Genomic DNA, 18,714 nt, shown 5'->3' with positions numbered 1-18,714 from the left:
ATTGATTCGAAAATGTATTATTTGATTTCTTTGGCGAAAACCTCAAATGTATTACAAAAAATTTGCCCCAATGTAGGCCCAATTTGCGAAATCTCATAAACGAAAATTTGCCCCAATATGGGCCTATTTTGCAAAATCCCTCAAATGAAAATTTGCCCCAGTATGGGCTTATTTTTGTGAAAACCTCACAAATAAAAATTTGCCCCACTATGGGCTCATTTTACAAAATCCCTCAAATGAAAATTTGCCCCAGTATGGGCTTATTTTTGTGAAAACCTCACAAATACAAATTTGACCCAATATGGGCTCATTTTACAAAATCCCTCAAATGAAAATTTGCTCCAGTATGAGCTTATTTTTGTGAAAACCTCACAAATACAAATTTGCCCCAATATGGGCTCATTTTACAAAATCCCTCAAATGAAAATTTGCCCCAGTGTGGGCCCATTTAATTGTAAAAAATTTGTTTGGATGACACCCCATTTATTTGAACAATGTAAAAAACTGTGTTTCCTATACAATGTGAAGAAATATAAGCGTCTTGCTTAAACTCATACAAAAAATTTCATGATGAATTTCTCAAAATAGTACCAAATTACGAAAGATTTCTTTCCCACTTTAGGATCAATGCTTAGGGTAATGGGTCACCACTCTTTGTTAGCTCCTCTTTCATGACCAATCAAGTGATCTTATTTCTGACTTTGAGGTAGCTAAGAAAAATGAGAGGTTAGGATCTGTCTTATTTTTGTGCCCAAATTGTATATAATCCATTCAATATCACATCTTAGTGAAAGCAAAGAGTTTGTCACCCTTATTTCTCAAGAAAACTTAGTCAACATACAAGTTTTAAGCTTGCAACGTATGGGCAGAAACGATAGCTAAACATGTGAAAACTGGCCATACCCTTATGATCATAAATGATTGATGGATTCCTTAGAAACATGGTCCTCACTTTAAATTGTCATGACGAATAAGTCAGCGATGGACTTTATGAGCTTGTAATGTGGCTTGAAAGCGATAGTTAAAGAAATAAGATTTTCAAGGACATTGCACTGAAGATCGCTATTTTCCCAAATTGCCCCTATTTTGAACTTGAAGATCCTAAACTTTGTTTGACTTTTATCACCACTCAACAGGGAATTTCAGCATTGAATGTCTTTGCATTTTCCTTGCATTTATTTTCCTCGCTTTCTCTCTTCTCTTTTTCTAAGGGTGCCCTTACGGGTTTTCACATGATGAGCACTGTCAACTTCACAGCTAATCAATTCAGAAATACATTCAAAAAATTTCTTGGCATCAGTATAGGAGCATCACTTGTCAATTAGAGAGTTTCTTGGCAGAGATATTGCAAAGAACAGAAGTCAGGACTTTCGATTTTTGTAATGGGGTCTGGTGGGATGCTTAGAAAAGTTAAAGCTTGAAGGTAGATTTTAAAAGTGGCTTAAATGATCTGAGATCGCATTATTGTATCAACCCTCTTTTAGGGTTAAATCAGAACTTGCCCCAGTTTATTTTCAATTGAGGCTCTTTTCTCTTTCATTTTGTTCTCTTTTTTTCGGCCTTTTGCCATTCTTTTGAACTTTTTCAAAAATTTGCCCCAGTTTATGCTCAACCGAGGTTCTCTTTTCTCCTTTTCTGTCTTTTGCTTTTTGTTGTTTTAGCACTTTTCACCTCTTGGGACTTTTCTTTCTTTTTCAACTCAAAACTTGCCCCAGTGTGGAGTTTGCGATTCTCAGGGGTTGCCAAACGAAATAATTTATTCCGAAAGCTCAAAAGGGATAACTAGGGATAGAATGTTTGATTGGAAAAGAAGAGAACCTGACTTTTTATTCCGTTCCTTACATTAACTCTGAAAGGAAACTTCCATTAATACGAAATTCCTTGCCTGCATCTGAATTAATTGATCGAGGAAGACTCATATTCATCTACATCTGTGAAACACGGGTGATTTGCCGGACACCCTTCCTTCTTTTTCTCTTTTTCTCTCCTCAAAATTGAAGCTCAGGTAGAATCAAATTTCCCTAAATTGCAGTTCTCTCCCTTTTTAGTTTTAGCATTTTTGCCTTTTCCCTCTTTTGAAAAAATTCTCCAATCTCCTTCCCCAATGTGGGATGCGATCGTAAGTGCTTTTGAAAAGAACCACCTATTTAGCTCAAATGAGGATGCAAGGGGTAAACAGTGTTTAGATTGTAGAAACGATGGCCAAAGCATCATTCTTACGCTCCATGACAACTACAGTGACGAAACGCTCATTGAGAATCCATTTCGTTTTGATATTTGAAAATTTTTCAATGTAGGGTAGTGAGCTTTAAGACTCTTATTTGAAACAAAATTATTCTTTTGAAGGCTCAAATGGGAGAGCAAATAATACAAACTGTATGGATAGGGAAACGAACGCTTGAAGTATCATTCCGAATTTTCAAAACAAACAAGAATAATGTACACTTTTGCTTTCACTGAGATGTGAATTGAATCTAATTGGACACAGTGGACATTTCCAAACAAAGATTGCCCCAATTTGTAATTTTATCAATCAATGTGACTGATTTTATTTCGGGGTTAATAGAAGTGGGTAAAAATATGAATTGTACAGTGAAAGAGAAAAGGTATCTCATTGGGCCTTTCGAGTGACCTCTCTTATTTTTCTGAGCACCCTTATTGTACAGCTCGGATCACCAATCGAGTGTAAGGATTTTAGAAAGCATACACTTGTGAATTTTCAGGCTGGAGGTTGAGAAAATCCCAATTTGGTCTTATTTTCTTAAAATTCATCATGAAATCTCCAATGAGCAAAAGAATGAAATGTACATGAATATACACAAAACAATAATTATCCAAAAACTTTATTGCTGAAAAAAGTTTAGAACAAAATTTCTCGTTCAATTATAATACAAATGAGAAGAGAAAACTTCTAAAGAGCTCCACATATATACACTTTTTGTCTCCTTTTCTTTTGGCACAAAAATGTATTAACAAGTCAAATATACGGAATTTTCCTTGAAAGCAATTATGAAATCTCTTAGAGGCTTCAGCCTAACGCTTGCAGATGGATCCTTCATGTTTTCATTGTTGGATCTGCCCAAGAATCAAATAATACTTTCCGAACTTTATCGGATCAAAAATTGTTATCCAATATAGGGAAATATTTTCACCTTATTGAAACATTTTTATGAATGCAGGGGAGGGGGAAAAAAAGAAAAATACCCAGAGTTAGTAGGCAAGACTACAAAATCGGTATGCATGTCCTATGGGGGAACCCTTTTATGCCAAGGGTAGGCCTAGCATGAAAATGCAATCCTCTAGGGTAGGCACCATACAATACCTGATGAATCCGATCAACCGATTGGGTGAAAAAATGATTTGAAAAATTTGGCCAATTGGAGTGAGACAAGACATAAAGTCCGAATGGATTGCTTGTTTTGATTGACGCCAAAAATGATGTGAGACAGAGCCTATTCTTGATAGGATTGCAATGTTTAGACTAGGTCATTCAGTGAACCTTAGACCGAAACCCTAAGAGAGGCAAATTTGGTCAAATGGATAGGATGAAATTGATGATTTATTCAAAAATTGACTAGATTACCTTAAGAAGGGTAAAATGGTCAAATGCATTGAACGAAATTTGATTATTTATTCAAAATTGAATGGATAACCCTAAAAATGAATTAAATTAATCAAATGAATTAAATGAAATCAAATGATCAAACAGATTGAGTGAAATGATGATTTATTCAAAATCGACCGAATTGCCCTAAAAATAGGTAAACTTGGTCAACTGAATTGAATGAAATTGTTGATCTCTTCAAAAATCAACTCGATTACCCCTAAAAATGGGTAAATTGGCCAAATGAATGAAATGGAGATTGATGATTTATGCAAAAATCGACCAAATCACCCTAAAAGGGTAAATTGGTCAAATGAATTGATGGTTTATTCAAAAATCGACCGGTTGACCCTAAAAAGGGTAAATTGGTCAAATGATGGTTTATTCAAAATTGATTATGAATTGACAAAATGGATCGATTGAATCATCCGGCCATTGGTGGTTTCAAAAAAATTAGTTTATGAGCCTTCTAAAATCAAGATTTGGCCTCTATATTTATCATCTCAACAATGAGAAATCATTTGTGAATTTCTTCAAATTAATGTCCTTTTACGCAAGGGAATTTTCACCAGTTAGGTTTAAAAATGGCCAAAAAGTGATTATTAGACGCTCATATTCTAATGTGCAAAAGTTGCTTTATTCTCTTCAAAAAGATCGGATCCTTACCTTACCTTGTGCACTACCCCTTCGGATGGTACGAGAAAGGTAAACGTGCAAGTCTCATTGGATTATATATTCGAGACATGGGGTGGCTGATTTCTAAAACGGGATTCCCTATGTGGCATTCCCTTCTAAGGTGGATGCATGATGCCATTTATTAAAGCGATGTAAATATGTGACAAATATGGCCTAAAGGACGTAAATAATGCATCGGGGGAAAAGGTCTAAAAATGAAATGTACTTATTGAAAATTAAGTGTAATGACTGAAATTTAAACATGTGAGTTATCTAGTGGGTAAGTCACTAAAAGAATGCCAAAGAGGTCTCTTATTGCTAAGGCACGTGAATGCAAGCCAAGAAAACAATGAAATGATTAGTGCAATTGATAGTACACATAACATATTGGGAGCAAATAAGAAAAGAAATGCCATAAAAAGCAAGTAAAAGGGGTGGAACCCCTTCCCTCGTGCCTAATGTGCCTAGGAAAACTCTAATATGGATGCATGAGCCTGGGGCTTACTAATGCAACTAGACTCGATAAGGTTTCAGCTCCCAAGCCTTCAGACCTAAAGGCAAAGGGTCATCACTCCCAAGACCTTCGATCGGTGGCTCGAGTGATCCCTTAGGTAGCGCTATGGGCGCAGTGCACACCATCCGCCTACCCAAGGTAATCGATCCTAATCCTACAAGGCGGTGTGGGATAGCGCCCACGAAAATAAAAGAAAATGGGATAACAGTAAATAAACGTGCACGTATGAAGTGTTCCCTATTTTGAGGGAAGGGGTTGAGAACCAACGCGAGGCTCTAAAGGTGACACACACACCCCCCCAAATGCAATGCAATGCGCAAGATAAAACAAGTAAAACATACATCCAAACAACCAATCATACATACGTGAGTGAGGGAGTAGTTTGATACGTGCGCGAGGCAAAAGGTCCTAAAATGAAAAATGCAACCCTAATATCCAAATGCTATGCATAAAAAGGGTAGAAAAAGGAAAAGAATGGTTAAATCAAATGCTTGGACCCACTTAGGAAGTCCCCAGTGGAGTCGCCAACTGTCGCGCCCCACTTTTTGAAGGTGTGAAAGTAGTGTGTGAGATATGTATGTGAACGTGTGTGAAAGTGAAAATAAAAGGCCGTGGGATTGTGAAATGCGACGGTTTGGCCAAATAAAGTTCAAAAAAGGGTTTTTTGGATGAAAAATGGAGTCGCCACTTGGTATAGAGTTAGGGTGTACCAAGTCACCCAAAAATAATTTTTTTTTTTGTTTTTAAAAGAAAAAAGTAAACAAACCCTTTTAAAGAACGTTTAGGTCTACGTAACCAAAGAAAGGGATCGGGGGTGACATTTGATAAGGGAGAAGGCAAAGGCAAAGCCTAAGACACTCCCTTACCCTAGCCAAAGCTAGTTGCGTGACTTAGCCCCACTTTTCCTAATTCTTCTACCCAAAGTATGTGTCGCATGTTGGATATGACTAATGGATGCGAAAAGAAAAAAATGCAATCCTATATCTAAAATGTCTCTTGTGAGGCCTTTTGGTCCCAATCACATTAGTTGTGATGGCCAATAAGGAAAGCCTTCATAGAGGTCGCGAACGATGCAAATGAGGACTCAAGTATGAGTGTAAGTGTGCAAATGTAAGAAAAGTGCATGTGTGTCAATTGAGAAAATAAAGGTGTTTGTGTGCAAGTGGATGAAAATAATGGTAGTAAATATAAGTGCAATTGGGTGCAATTTGTGAGGTAGAAAAATAAATAAATGAAAAGAAAATGGTGAGAAAATCTGGATTGAGAAAGGTATAAGTGGTGAGAAAGGGTGGATTTAAAAAATGAGAAGGTGATATGATAAAAAATGAGAGTGTATGAACCTAGAGGAATGCATCAAGTCGGGTACGGGAATGACTCCTGACTTCACGACTTTAATTTTCCCTTTGATTAGAAAGAAGAACTAGCGTGCTAAGGCTATTTTGTAGCCACACTCGCTCGTTTCCCTTACCGAAAGGGGACTCTCAAGCAAATGGACCCTACAACTAGCATGAGGATGCAAAATCCTAAAATGAAGGGGAAAGGATTGAAGGAGCATGCCAAATGTGAAACTACTAAAAATGCATGAAATGTAATGAAAGCATGCGATCATGAACTAGCGAGGGAAATCCCTAAGGGCCTAGCGTTGGACTAGCCCATATCTATGGATTCCTACTAGCGTTGGACTAGTGGAAAACGGGATAATGAGCCACAACTAGCGTTGGACTAGTATGGTGACGTGCATTCATCCATCACATTCATCTACGACTATAGAAAGCAAGTAAACATGCCAATCACCTATAAACACGTAGCACATAACACTTAGCATGCTCGACTAAATGCAAGAACCTAATAAAGCAAATTAACACGTAGAAACAAAAGCAAGCAATCAAACTAATGAACCTATTACATTGGCTAACTAAAACAAAAAGGGGAAAGGGAAAAATGAATAAAAATGCTCTCAAAGCCCTATCTATTACAAATCAAGAGGTGTACACATACCCCATAAACGAATAACTTAATAAAACAAAAGTAAATGAAATAAATGAAAGGAATTAAGGAAAGGCAAGGGAAACAAGTAGACATGCAATTCTCACTTAGCACGTTGGATCACATAGGAGAGAGACAAAAAAAATAAAAGAAATTATACCTCCCCATTCATGATGTTAGTAAAGTAAACAAAACTCAACTTGGGCTAGAGTCACCAAAGAAAAGGGATAACTCGGACTAAAACCATCAAAGCAAAGGATTAATGCACCACTTTAAAGATAAGTACAATGAAAGGCAAAAAGGAAACTCAAAACATCTTAGAAATTTCAAAAGGGGTACTAACAAACCACCCAAAATCTTTCCTGATTGAGACTTAAATGAAATCCAATAATGCACAATTCCAAAAAAGTAAAATTATTGATCAAATTTCTAAATTAGAAAAACTACCAAGGACCCAATTGCCAATATTAATCAATCACTCAAACCCAATTTAAACGGTTTAGGAAATACAAGGGTCCAAGAGCAAAGAAAGGGTCAAGTAATGGTTGAAAATGCATTTACTTTAGGACTCAATTGCAAGAAATTAGAATATGATTGGGCCATAGTAAGATAAAGGGAAACCTAAGGGGCCAAGAGGCAAAAGCTGAAAACCTTTCATGCAAGTTCATGCAATGTTACGTGAGAAACATGCTGCAGCAAAACTTTACAAATTAATGAAGCTATCGGCAACGCTCTGCTACATAATCTTTAAGCACAAGGTTCAGCAAATTCAACAAAGCAGATTCATACACACAGCTTTGCAATTACTCCCATTAAACATGGCTGAACATCCTTTAACAATGCACATTATTGGAAGAAATTCATGCAAAGCTACGGAGAAAAAACTTTGATGCACTTCTGCGATATTTTTCCTTTGCTGCAAAACTTGCAGCTTCAAATCACTGTCTTAGACACCAGCAAAAATATCCAAACAGCAAGACAACCCTCGAATTCTTCCAACATGAACAACCAAGAACTAACATCAAAGGGATAAAATGAATTACTTCACATCAGCCAACAAGATTGCCAAGGCAGGAATGTGCGAAACCAAAAAAAAAACCTCAGCAATAGAAGAAAAGACATTTTTCTTTGCAAAGGAACTCTCCAACATTTCGTCCAAAGCAACCAATATTCCAATCAGTCGTCAAAGTTTCATATCAAAGCTACCCAAACTACACAGTCCATTATCTAAGCTAAACAACATCCACATGCAAAGATTTAGATGGAAAGAATATACAAAATCTAAGAAACACAAAATTTCTGCAACTTTGAACAACTTAGCAATCCAGGAGGTTTGCAATGGTTTTAAAAAAACTTTGAACCCAAACACTCACCAGATTCCATGCAACCATCATTAAGCGCAAGATAGAATGTACGAACAGAGGAAAACTGATATAGAATGGAGCTAAAAAAATATGAACTTTCGACAAAATTTTAGTCAGCTTGCTCGAAACCTTCTAAAACTACTGAAACTCATCTACCCATCAACGTGCGAGCTTGATTTATGTAGCTTTGGATCGAAAATATGCAAACTCAATCACTAATCCCCCAATTTCTTCCTCCCAACACAAGATTAAACGGCAAACTCAGTGACATAACCCACTTGGTGGGCTGTTGCGAGAAGGAAAAACAGCAAACATAAAACGAATGCAGCTTTCTTCCAACTTCGTGGTTTTCAGTGCAAGTGTGCAAGTTTCTCACAAGTAAAATCTGAACCAGGCATTAGACTTTGATCTTAAACAACGAAAAACACAGAAGTTCAATCATCTAAACGTGCGAACTTTTGGCAAGAATTTCTCTGCAATTTTCTGGGTTCTTTGTCAAACGTATCGCCATGCCAATCAGATCCCAAGCTAGCCAAATGTACAACTTACCCCTTTTATGGCTAAAGCCCAACATCAACATTGCAAAAAAAACATAAAAGATACAGCAACCAAGGATACGTTAAGAATCGAAACCTGACGAAAATCGTGAAACCAAACCATCGGCAAACTAGACTTGACAGTTCAACATGACAGGTTCTGATTTTTATAAAAAAAAATGTATTGAATCAACACAAATAGGAGAGAAAACTACCTGAGAATGATTTTGTGGTCGGTTGCTCGTGAGACGTTGCTCAGGAACCGCACACTAAGTCCAGAAACAGAGTTGAAAGCTTCATCGCCGAAACCGCCGCCTTGGCGAGCAGGCTGCTTCGAGCAGCCATTCGTGTGCCTTCCCAGCGTTATTTTGTAAACATCCTTGAACAAAAGTTCAAGATCTGACTCAGTAGATGTTCCAGATCACCTAAATTCTCAAATAAGGAGCCGATTCCTTAGAGAAAATTGCCTCCGAAGACATCAAAAAAATCAGCATGAATAGCAGATTTTCTGGAAAATGTTTTCTTCCCGCTGCTGCTCTTTCCTCTCGCTTCCTCAGCTCTCTATTGCTTTTTCCGCTGTTCTCCTCTATCTCCTATCCCTCCATCACACTCTCCCTCTCTATCCAGCTCTCCAGCCGTAACCTCAGCTTTCCTTCTCAGTTTTGTTCCTTTTCCTCCAGCCCGTCACCTTCCTTTTCTTTTTCCAGTTCCTCTAGTCAAACCTCGTAGCTTTCTTTTCTGTTTTTTTTCTCTAACTCAGCCGCCACCCTCTTGTTTTCTCCCCGTAGCTAGTTTTCCCTTTTTTCTCCCCCTTCCATCGCTCCTCAGGTTTTTTTTCAACCCTAGCCGTCAGCTCCAGTTTTTCTTGCCTTTTCTTTTTTCTTTTCTTTTCCAAATCAACAACCTACAAGTGTCTCAATCTCCCCCTCCCTAAGTGATGTGTTGTCCCAATATAAAAGGGGCACTTGTCCTATTGCAAATTCTCCACTTGTCTAGCATGCCAATTTCCACCTATTTCATTATATTTTTGTATATTTTTCTTTTTTCTCTCTTTTTCCGATAAAGTTTAATACTAAAGACTAAAAATAAAAATTAAAAGACTAATGAGCAAAAATAAAAATAAAAACCCTAGAATTGAAACAAATAAGACAAAAATTAAATTAATTAAAAACATCAAAAAATTGGTGTCTACAATGTGAGTGATGTAATTTAATTGAGAACTGTAGAGAGTAAATGAGTCCTGACGAGAGTTGGGCAAGCGGTCCGTCAAACCCTTTGGTTCGCCTTAGAGGGAGGTGGGGCTGTCACACTATGATCCTTAGAAGCGGGAAAGAAATCGAAAGCCCCAAACTAGTGGTTCCTCAGGATAAAAATGAGGATCAAATTGAGAAAGAGCTGGAAGAAGAGGGAATGGGAAAGACAACTCCTGAGATAATCTCTGACTCTATGGTTAAAGTTAAGACTAATCCACCACCCTTCCCTAATGTAGACACCAAATTTTTAGTGTAGTTTTATTTACTATTATTTTTATTTTTATTTTCATGTTAGTTTTATTTACTTTTAGTCTCTTATTTTTATTTTAAGTCATTTTAGCATAGAATTTATCGAAAAAAAGAAAATCATTCACAAAAATATGTTTTATTTCTTTTAGATTCAAGTTTACTGTTTATTAATTGAAAAAAGGAAAAATCATCAATCAAACACAAAAAAAAAAAAATTAATTAGCATTTCATTTTTTATCTTTTTATGCCTAGTTTTGCTCATTTTATTTGATTTTACTTAAGTTGTTATGTTTCTTTATATTTTGTTTATTATTAATTAACTGAAAGAAAAAAAGGAAAAAAAGAAAAAAAAGAAGAAAAAGAAAAAAAGCTGTTTCATGCAAGAATCCAATCGGATGGCCAAGTGAGAAGGGTTGAGCTGAGGTTTGCTTGTGACCATTGAAATGAGGGTTTAGGGTCTTCCACTTGATATAAAAAGGTTGGGAAAAGAAACGCAGCAAAAGGGGGAAAAAGTGGAACGGCGAAAAAAAAAAAGGGACAAGAGGGTTTGAGAGAGCTAAGAGAGGCGGCGGAGTTGATAGAGAGGGAGAGTCGGAGAGCTGGGTGAAAAAGAGGAAGCGAGAGGGAGTGTTGTGTGACGAAGCCAAAAGAAAACAGCAAAGAAAAAACAACGAGAGAGGTAGGCAGCTGAGAGTAGGTCGGTTAGCTAGGAAAAGAAACGGCAAAAACAAGGGATTAGCAAGTCAGAAATCTACGGGTAAGGAAGGGAAAAGCTAGGAAGGCCGTGAGCTTGAAAGAGAAAAAGAAAGGAAGGTTGCTGGGGGGTTGTTTACGGCTGAAGGAAAGCTAAGCTAAAAGGGTTTCGGCCGTGAAGACGAGAAGGGATTTGGGGTTGCAAGGAGGTAATGGCGTCATCATCATCATTCTCCCATTAACGTTCCTTTGAAGGTTTGGCAGAATCATCCGAGCCCTTTTCTTGGTCATCCCCTCGGTTCATTTTGTGATTAAGAATGGAGTCTGATGTTGGGAAGCTGCTGCCGTAATGGGCATTGCTCAAAACCCCCGTGCCCTCTTTCCCTCTCCCGCCTGTTGCAGCGGCCGTAAACCACCACTTCAGCCATCTCCACCGTCTCTAACCATCATTCAAGAAAAAAAAAAACAAGCAGTAACTTGATGGTCAGATTCCAACATTGGAACGCATTGTTCTTGAATTTTTCCACGTTAGTTTGAGGCCCAAAGGTGTCAAAAGGTATCCCATTCTTCCCTTTTCCCTCATCTATTCCTGAACATGTAATGAGCATGCCAAAATATTGCTTTGTTGTTCTTGCCGTTTGCATTTCTGCTTGCTGTTTTCATCCAGAAATTGTTCGATTGCCTCTATGTTTTCTTGTGATTGTATGTGGTATTCGTGTAAATGAGATTGGGTATTGTTGGAGGTTGTATGATGGTCCCATTTTGTTTCTGAACTTGGCTATTTGGATAAAAAATGTTTGCTGCAAACTAACCCATGAAGTGCAGAAATTTTTTCCAGATTTCTATATGCTCTTTTTGGTCTGAACTTTTTGTGCTTAAATCCAGGGGTTTTTATGTTGTGAGTTGAAAACAATACTTGGTAATACGGTTGCATGGGTCAGGTTTCGTTTGGTTGAAGATTTGTGCATAAAAATCTGCTGCAACAAGCTTGAAGTTGGCTTGTTGCAGCATCGTGGAATTTTTCTTTTGGTTGCCCAAAGCTCGAAGCTTTCTTTCCTTGGGTTGCTGAGGGTGGTTTTAAGCCATGGAAATTTGTGTTTTCTTGTATTTTGCTGTAAAAAGGAGTAGATCAATGCTTGAGAATATTCGACTGATGTTGGATTTCCTTAGTTGAGCAAGTTTGCCGAATGTTTTGCTTCCATCTTTTCATTATCTCTTCTGATTTGCTGAAAAGGAGAATACTCGTTGGTGTCTTGGTGATTTTTGCTAGGAGTTTAGAGAGGATGTTGAATTGATTTGCTTCCTTGAGTAATGTCTTTTAGGTCTGTTTTTCACGGCACAACATTCGTGCAAATCTTTGCATTGGAAAATCCAAGGAGTTGCAGAAAGTTTCCAATTGCGAGAGAAAGGTTTCAATTGCAGAATGTTTTCTTCATTGCTTTGCTGCATTTTATGCTCGGTTATTTTGAGTAGATCTCTTGAGATATAGATGATTGTGATTGAGGTTAACAACAATGAGATGAGGTCCTAGCACTTGTGTTTGCTTGTCCAACTAGTGAGTGGGTTTTGAGTTTCTCGCACCTAAATACATACGGGCTGGAGTAGATAGGAAAGCTGCGTTTGCTATTGTGTATTGTTGTTTTCTTTCCTGCAACAACCCAGCCTACCAAGTGGGTCTCATCACCTACTTGATGAGAGAAAAATTGGATGAGTGGAGATGGGTTTGCATGTTTGGGTCTAAAACATTTGAAGCATGTTTGAATACTTGCTGGAAAAATAAACAACCAAGTTGCCAAACTATTTTTTGCATGTTTTTCCAGAATTTTGCATGATAATCTTTCTAAGTTTTCTGCTTGTCTGGATGGTGGTGATTATGTAGTTGGTTGCTTAGTCTAAAATTGTGATGTTGGGTTGAAAAATATCTAATCAAAGTTGTGATTAAAAAAACTGAGTTTGAAAGAAAATGCAGCAGGTCTTGTTGCCGAAATCTTATGCTCATATGTTGCATGAAACTTGCATGAAATTCTTTTAAGGATTGCTTTGTTAAGAAGTGTTTTAGACATATTTCAATTAGAGTTAGCTCAAAAGTCTTGTTTGTCGAAAGATTATGGATGAAGCCGTGGCTGGAAATTGTAAAGGATCACTTTTGGCATGCTGAAAGCTCTTTCGTTGTAACAGAAGTTTGCTCCGTAGCTTTTGCGTGAATTTTGCATGAAAAATCTTTCAAGAATTGCACTTGGGCCCCTCAAGTCTCCATTTGTTCCACCGTGGCCCAAATAATTGGAAAAATCAATCAAAATTTATCCCTCAAACTTTCTTCTTCCTTTCAATTGGATCCTAATTTTGTGAATATGGACTGTTTAGTTATTTAAATGCTTTTAATGGTTCAATTTCATATTTATGTGTGGTTATTTGTGATGCCTTGATCTTTTTCTTTGTTTTTGGGAGGATAAATAAGTAACTTCACTCCATTAGGGCTTCAATCAAAGGGAGATACACCCTATCCCTTATTTCTTATTTTATTTGACTCTACGTGCCTTACGTGTTTGATTGCATGTCTCTTGAATGTTTTTTTTATTTATTTCATTTATTTATTTATTTGTTTTATTGGCTTTATTTTTGTATATTTATTTCAGTTTTTTTTATTTTTGATCATTTGAAAGGCATTTAAATGCCGAGTTGTTATAGTTAGGGGTTTATTTATTTATTTTTATTCTTTCCCCTTTTAGATTGTAGTAGGGCCTCCCAAGTGTAATAGTTAGGGCTTTATTCACTTTATTTGTTTTGAGTGTGCTTTTGCATGCCTATGTGCTATGTGTTTAATTGCTTTCCCTAGGCCTTTGCATCTAGATAAGCATGCTTATGTGCTACGTGCTACGTGAAACTATGTGCTTTGCATGTCTATTTGCTTTAGCATTATATCTGATCATGTGGATGGATGCACGTCACTGTGGCTAGTCCAATGCTAGTCATGGTCTCCCCCTCGAATTCTCACAAGTCCAATGCTTGTAAATGAGCGTTAGTAAGGGGCTAGTCCAACGCTAGACCCAATAGGGCCGTCCTCCCTCGCTAGTACATACTCGTATGCCTTCACTACATTTTCATTTATTTTTTCTTTTTAGTTTTACCCTTTTGCATGACCCTTCACTCCCTTTCCCTTGCACATTTAGGATTGCATTTTCATTTAGACTAGCTTGTATAGGTTAGGGAGTTACTCTTTTGGTAAGGGGGATGGACGAGTTTGGCTACACATAGCCTTAGCACGCTTATTCTTTTTCTAACCAAAAGGAAAAGCAAAAGTCATGATTTAGGATCTTCCCGTACCTGTCTTGCTTGCATTCCTCTAGGGTTCATGCATTTCATTTACTCACTATCACTTTACACTCTCACTTCATATACTATTACTTTTTCCACATGTTCACTTCACATGACTCTTATCTTCCACATTCTCACTCTACCACTAGCACTTTACATACTACCACTGAGCACACATGCACTTCACATTATCACTTTTAATACCTCACCTTGCACCCCCATTTGCACACTCCCACTTACACACTATTTTTATTATTATTACTTTTTTTCATTTCACACAAGCTCATGCTTTCACATTGCATACATTCATTCCATTCATTTTTTCGTCATTAGCATTTCTCGTGACCTCTTGGAGGGCTTATCCTTGGCTATTACAACTCATGTGATTTAGTCCAATCAAGCCTTTAAGAGATATTTGTCCCTTTCGATTCCTCATTAGGTTTAGAATTGCCTTCATAATAGTTACATCCAAATGTGATACATCTTTTGGGTAAAAATTATGAAAATTATAACTAAATTACGCAACTAGCTTAAACTAGGGTAAAAGGGTGCCTTAGACTTTGTCTTTGCCTTCCTTTTTATCAACCGTGACTCTCGAACTCGTCTCTTTGATTTTCGTAGGTTAGGAGTCATCTAAAAAGGTTTTTACTTCACTTTTTCAAAAAACTACTTTTTGGGTGACTTGGTACACCCTAACTCAATACCAAGTGGCGACTCCTGTTTTTCCGTTTAAAACCTTTTTAGATTATTATTTTGGCCAAACCGTCGCATTTAAAAGTCCCATGGCCTTTTTCCTTTATTTCTCACATTTACATATTTCGCACACTACACATCATGATTCCAAAACGACCCTTTCCGATTTTTCAAAAATGGGGCGCGACAGATTGGCGACTCCACTGGGGACTTCCTTAGTGGGTCTGAGCACTTGATTTAGTCATTCTTTTCTTTTTCTACCCTCTTCATGTATCGCATTTGGATGTTTAGAGTTGAATTTTTCCTTTTTTAGGATTTTTGCATTTCGCGCGTATCAACTCACTCCCTCACCCTTTGCGTACGATTGATTTTGATGGATGAATGGTTTATTTATGTTTATCCCGCGCTTTGCATTGCATTTGGATGGGGATATTACCCTAGAGCCACGCATTGGTTCTCGATCCCTCCCCTCCAAACGAAGCACTAGCATACGTGCATACGCTTTATCTTTTTATCCCTCATTTATTTTTCTTTTAGGGGCTTGTCACAACACTCCACCCTATTAGGATTTTAGGCGACCTACTTGGACATGTGATCGCGACACGATGTGTGCATAGCATGAACCGAGGTGTCACTCAATCTTCCATTTTAAGCTTTGGGTTGATAGCCTTCAGCTTTTAGTCGAAGATTGAGGAATTTCGATAGATTCACTCATGACATGTAGCCGTGACACGATGTGTGCGTAGCAGTGTTTGGAGAATCGCTCGTGCCACCGACGAGGAACCTTGGGAGTGATGACTTTTGGTTTCCAAGTCTAAAGGCTCAGGGACCTTAAACTTATCGAGTCTAGATGCATTAGTGAGCCAATAACTCATGCATCCATAGTAGTTTACCTAGGGTAGAGCCTGCCTTACCCTATTAGGGACACTATTCACGAGGGGACGGATCCAACCTGTGAGAACCCTGAAAAATATATATATAAATACCATTTTGTAGATCATTCGCATTTCTTTTAACTCTTTAATAAATTTTAGCATTAATTTCCCTTGTCTGCATATAGGTCCGTAAAAATAATTTTGTGTGAGAAATAATATAATTTTCACAAGTTATGAATTTTCTTGATTTTGCTAGACTAAATTAATACATCCGGAGTTAGAATAATTTATCGCCTTAAAATAAAATGCTATAATACTTAGTTTTCTTTATGTTAAAAATTAATGCTACCTGAGTAGATTAATTATATAAAATTTCTTGAATTCCAATAATTAATCTTAATTAGTGAATAACGTTAAATACTAGTAAGAATTTTCACGTTAAGACCAAAACCAATAAATTCTATGTGCAAAATAAGATAATTGCGCTAAGCTATTAAATTTCTAGTTTTGCTTCCTTAAATTCATATTTCAAAGGTAAATTATTTCATTGATTTAACGATTAGACCTCTTTGAATTCCGATAGCTAATCTTAAGTGTTAATAACGATTAAGCTAATCGCTAAATAATGTTAGGAACCTTAATATTTAAGTTTAATCGATATTTATTCGATAAAAACGGTTCAAGTATACTAGTGTATAATTAGGCCTTAAAATCACACTTGGGGATAATTGTTGGAATTAAGTTAGAATTGAGATTTTAGTTGAGGTTAGGGAGCAAAGTGAAAGGACCAAAATGCCCTTCACAATCCACAAATTTCCACTACCCCACAACCTCACCATGCACGGCCAAACACTCCCTCTTACAGCCTTCCACTGCCGCCCCAATTGACCAATCACAACCTCACCAATTCTATACGTAAACCAACTTCACATCTCAAACCACAATTCCATTTCTTTCTCTGCACCAAAACCGTAAACCATTCTCTCCACTTCATATCACAAACCGCGGCACCATATTTCTGTTTCATTTCTCATATCACTCACCGCAACTCCATTCCCTTTCCTCTGTAACAATTCACCTCAGACCACACTCCACCTTCACCTCGTTAACATCGACTGAGATTGAGAGAGAGAGACTGAGCCACACTCTGCAATCCGAGAGGGAAGGAAAGAATCCGCGAGCTGCAAATTTTTCCTGCTTTGTCCGTGTGATGGAGAGAAGAAAGGGGAGCAGCACCGCGTGAGCTCCACCCCTTGTCGCACTCTTCACCTTCCACCAACCACAACCATCTTCACCGCAACACCATACTAGCTGCAATCAGTTTCCAGCAGCAACTACTGCAACCAGAATCAAACCCGTACGTGAGAACCGAGAGGAGAGAAAATTTCAGTTTCTCTGCCGTGTGAGTGAGCTTCGGTCTGAGGTAATTTTCTGGGCTGAGATGTGTTAATCAGAGGTAGATTAAATTGTTTATGGCCATGCATGTGAAGGTTAAGTGTTCGGATGATGAATGGAATAAGAGGAAAATCTGATTCTGGAAGAAAATGTTCCTGCCGAGAGTTGATTAGAAATTGCAGCTTTATTTTTGTTTCCCTGTGACAATCTGAGCTTAATTATGTGTTTAACCAATCATAAACAAAAAGATTAAACCAATTAGGGGCATGCAAGTATTGTTTTTGCAGTCGGTTGATGAAATCAAGACTTTAGAAAAAATCTGTTTTGGAGACAAATGATGTTGCCGAGCACTTGTCCTGATTAATGCAGCTTTGGTTGGTCTAACCTTGTTGTTCTGAGTTTATAACCTTGACTACCTCGCTAATAACATGATTAATGAGCTTTGCATGTAGTTAATGAATTGATTTAGTACAGAGAATAAAAAAAACAAAATGCAACCGAGGCTGCTGGAATTCTTCTTGTTTGTGCAGTCTGCCGAAGTAACCGAATTAAAATTTCAGCTTTAAGTTTTCCTTTTCCTGAAGTAATCTGAGCCCATATATACGGTTAAGTACCACTAAACATGATGTTCGAGGTCTTGCATGTTAATTTAAGTGCCCGGATGATGAACTTAGGATATTAGAAAAATTTTCTGGTTCGGCTAGATGCTCCTGCCGAGTGGTTGTTTTGGAATGCAGCATTAGTGCGTCTCTTGAAATGATTTGAGCTGGTGAAGGTGATTTACTAATTGAACCTTGATTGATTATTATGATTAGTGTCATGCATGAAATCAATTAGCCTAGATTAATCTGGAAAATAAGAAGATGAAAACAGAATTCTTTCTTTCAGAAATTTTAGTGTCATGTTAATGCTGCCGAGCTGAATTTTTCTGGACTGATTCGATGGCTAATAAGTTCTGAATTCGTGCATAAGTAATCTAGGGGCAAATAAAAAGATTTCAACTGAAGATAATATTTGATGTTAAGCAAGGGAGTTTAGAGAATTCTGTTTTGGCCAAGCATGATTTTGCCGAGAAAATGTCTTGGAAGTGCTTCTGTAATTTCGTGTTTCTGTGATAATTTGTTCACTCAAGAGTAATAAGCTGAGTGAATCCCAGTGCTTATGATGTCTAAGACCCTGCGTATTAATTCCATGAAGTTAGTTGTTGAATTAAAGAACCAAGAAATTCTGGTTTGATGGAACCTTTTTGCCGAGCTTGATTTGGAAATGATTTGCTTAATTTGTTTAATTAGCCTAAATTTTTGATGAGCTGTGGTTATTATCTTAACTAACTAAGGGAAGATAAAATATCTAAGGGGCCTGCATGTTGAGTTACACGATTAGATAAGGAAGCTAGGAACTAGGGAAAAATTCTGGTTTGTGAATTGGATTCTTATGAACTGAAAATTTCTGAAGATCTTGAATCTGAAAAATAATTCCCAATCTGTCTTATGGTGGCGATTAGAGTGAATAAATGCAACTAACTAGTTAACAACATGTGAACCGAAGCTTGCTTGAAGTCT

Source organism: Coffea arabica, chromosome 11e (assembly GCF_036785885.1).
Source record: "Coffea arabica cultivar ET-39 chromosome 11e, Coffea Arabica ET-39 HiFi, whole genome shotgun sequence".
NCBI lineage: Eukaryota > Viridiplantae > Streptophyta > Magnoliopsida > Gentianales > Rubiaceae > Coffea > Coffea arabica.
This window is presented reverse-complemented; position numbering follows the sequence as displayed.